This window comes from Mandrillus leucophaeus, unplaced genomic scaffold, assembly GCF_000951045.1.
Source record: "Mandrillus leucophaeus isolate KB7577 unplaced genomic scaffold, Mleu.le_1.0 Scaffold66, whole genome shotgun sequence".
Taxonomy (NCBI): Eukaryota; Metazoa; Chordata; class Mammalia; order Primates; family Cercopithecidae; genus Mandrillus; species Mandrillus leucophaeus.
The window spans coordinates 1,029,756-1,033,243 of record NW_012107141.1 but is presented as its reverse complement, the minus strand read 5'-3'; the positions used below and the strand labels follow the sequence as shown (position 1 = coordinate 1,033,243).

The window sequence follows — 3,488 nt, the reverse complement described above, 5'->3', positions numbered from 1 at the left end:
TATTGCTATGTTTTAAAATTCACTTGTATTTTATTCTGCAATTTCTTTGTTTGTTTGTTTGTTTGTTTGTTTGTTTGTTTTTGAGATGGAGTCTCGCTCTGTCACCCAGGCTGGAGTGCAGTGGTGCGATCGCGACTTACTGCAAGCTCTGCCTCCCAGGTTCACACCATTCTCCTGCCTCAACTTCCCAAGTAGCTGGGACTATAGGCGCCCGCCACCATGTCCGGCTAATTTTTTGTATTTTTAGTAGAGACGGGGATTCACTGTGTTAGCCAGGATGGTCTCGATCTTCTGACCTCGTGATCTGCCTGCCTCAGCCTCCCAAAGTGCTGGGATTACAGGCGTAAGCCACCGCGCCCAGCCATTATTCTGCAATTTCTAATCTGCTGTGAATTGCATCCAGTGTATGTTTCATCTCACACACCATAATGTTCATTTCTAGAAATTCAATTTGTTTTTTTCCCTATATCTTCCATAGTTTAAAGGCCCAGTCTTTACTCTAGGTTATGGAACATATGAAATACAGTTACATTAATGCTTCAAGCATACTTATCTGCTAATTTTATTAGGCTATCTACTAATTCTATCATTGATTTTTATCCTCATTATGTGTCATATTTTTTGCCTCTTCACATCCATGATGATTTTTGATTAGATGACAGAGATCACCAATTTTACCTTAATGGCTTCTTGCATGATTTTGTATTTCTATAAATATTCCTGAGCTTTGTTCTGTCATACAGTTAAGTTACTTGGAAAAGTTCGAGCCTTCCAGACCTTGCCTGCAAGCTTTGGTAAGTGATAAGAATAGTATTTGGTCTAGGGTTGTTTTGCTCACTACTGAGGCAGAATCCTTCTAAGTACTCTATCTTCATGAATTATGAGATTTTCTATTCTGACTGATGTTAACTGGTACTGTTTCTGGCACCCTGTGAGTGTTCGGAATCCTCTAATCCCTTTAATCTTTGTGAATGATTCTTTTTCTATTCTCAGGCAGTTTTTTTTTTTTCCTTTTCTTTTAGAAGGAATCTTACTCTGTTGCCCAGGCTAGAGTGCACGATCTTGGCTGACTGCAATCTCCCCCTCCCGGGTTCAAGCGATTCTCCTGCCTCAGCCTCCTGAGTAGCTGGGACTACAGGTGCCTGTCACCATGCCCGGCTAATTTTTGTATTTTTAGTAGAGATGGGGTTTCACCATGTTGGCCAGGATGGTCTCGATCTCCTGACCTTGTGATCCACCCACCTCAGCCTCCCAAAGTGCTGGGATTACAGGTGTGAGCTACTGCGCTTGGCCTCTCAGGCAGGTTTCTTACCTGCATACTCTGATCACTACTCTGTTAAATAGTCAAGGAGGGTAAGTATTCTCTTCAGACCAGAACTCTGTTTCTGCACAGCCTTCTCCTCCTCAATATTGTGCCCTATGAATTCTAGCCACGTTGACCTTCCCAGACTTACAGTTCTGTCTTCTCAACTCAGGAAGATCTCTGAGCTCCATCTGTATTCTTCCTTCCTGTGCTATGGCCTGGAAACTTTTATAAGGTAATGAGGAGGTCAATTGTGGGGCTAGCCTCCTTTGTTTCTCATCTCTTGAGGATCACTGCCCGTTGTTGCTTGATTCCAGCAATTGATTCCCTTTGTTGCTTGAGGGCCATAGTTTCGTATATTTTGTCCAGTATTTTTGTTGTTTTAGGTCAGAAGGTAATTTTGGTCTCTGTTACTCCATCTTGGCCAGAAGTGTAAGTCACTCACCTATGCATTTATATGTCAAAATACTGCACATATAATTTTAGTTTAAGCTACTTTAAAAAAATCTCCTTCATTTTCCATTTAGCATTCCATTTAGGGTATTACATTGATTTTTTGGAAATTCTGTTATTGGCAGTTTCTACTGCTTATCAATTCCATTTAAAGACAGTGCATAGGATATTCTAATAGCTGTTAAACAAAGAGAAAATTGGGCCTGATAGGGTGAGAATCACAGCTCTAATACCTAGAGTGACCTTATAATGTATTGTCCAAAGGAGATACTTTTGACAGTGAAAGAAGTTGTTGTTAGTAATTATATCAGGACCATGGCCTACACCAGGACTATCCCAGGCAGCCTAGGACATATTTGTACCCCATCTCTATTTTATGCCTTTACACAATTCTTTACTTAGTTCTAAAGCCTTTATTGAGCCTGCTTTCTTTGTCCAGCTGAGTGCCACATGTTCACATCACAAAGATCAATAAGGCAAACTCTGAAAGATGGACAGAGATAGAGGAGACGGTCCTTTATAACACAATGTGATCTGTGCTCCAATAGAGGTGAGCACAAGAGCCTTACGAAGGCTCAATGAAGAGCATGTCTGACCGCAGGGGGGGGAACTTAGGGTGGAGAAGATGAGTCGAAGTATGTTCATAGGGGCCGTGGGATGAGAGGTGGTGGGAAAGGTATTCCAGACAGTGTGTGTCAAGGCAAAGAGCCAGGAGAACACAGATAGGATTTTTTTTTTTTTTTTTTTTTTAATTCCAAGATGGAAGAGTGTTCTGATTGGCTGGAAAACAACGTACATGTGAAGCTGTATGGAAATGAGTGGAGAAAGGTAATACTTACAGCAACAGCAGTGAATATTTAGTGCCCACTTACCACATGTTGGACACAGTTCCAGGTACTCTGAACATACTCACTCATTTAATCATTACAACAGCCCTATGAGGTAGGCACTACTATTATCGCCATTTTCAGGTGAGGAATCTGAGGCCCAGAGAGAGTAAGTACGTTGCCCAGGGCCACACAGCGAGTATGTGGTAGGTTCTGGAGCTGAATGCAGAGTCCCTTCACTCTAAACTCCTGAGAGCCAGATGCTATAAGGCCTTGTTATTCCAAGTGGAGGAATGCTAAGGACATAATCCTGCAGGTGACCAGGAACCCCTGAAGCATTTGAAGCAGGGGAGTGACTTAAAACAAGGTGGTGTAAGAAAGTGCTCCCAGAGCAGTATCAAAGCCAGATGTAGTGGATGTCTCCATTAGTCACAAGAGGTACTAAGAGGTTGAGCTAAAGCAGCTGCAGCAGGGATGCAGAGGATGCATTCCCTGAACCCTTATGGGCAGAGACCTTTGGCCTCAGTGACTGTGGTGAAGGGTGCAGAGGAGAAGCTCAAGAAGATGACAGGTGTCTGGCTTATGCCCCTGTGTGAAGCCTCTCATAGGCATGCCAGTTACAGGAGGAAAAGCAGGTTTGTTTGGAAAGAGGTTTCTAGACCATGACTTCCATTTTAGCCATGTAGTTTTTGAGGTGCTTGTACAAGTTCTAGGTGGAAATGTCCAGGAGGCAGTGGGGAACTCAAAAGTAGATCTCAGGAGAGACGCTTGGGCCAGAGGGCTTGGGGAATCATTAGCATGGGGGTGGGAGGAGAGGCAGGCAGATCACGAGGTCAGGAGATCGAGACCATCCTGGCTAACATGGCAAAACCCCGTCTCTACTAAAAAAATACAAAAAATTAGCC

General features: G+C 43.1%; 1 long non-coding RNA gene across 1 annotated transcript in view; it reads left to right on the top strand.

Moving 5' to 3' along the window:
* The first annotated feature begins 2,100 nt into the window (after window positions 1-2,100).
* LOC105554763 overlaps window positions 2,101-3,488 on the top strand; it is a 3,366-nt gene continuing 1,978 nt past the window's right edge. The window contains exons 1-2 of the long non-coding RNA XR_001008377.1: window positions 2,101-2,306; window positions 2,516-2,584. This is a non-coding gene — a long non-coding RNA (uncharacterized LOC105554763). The remainder of the gene's footprint in view (window positions 2,307-2,515; window positions 2,585-3,488) is intronic.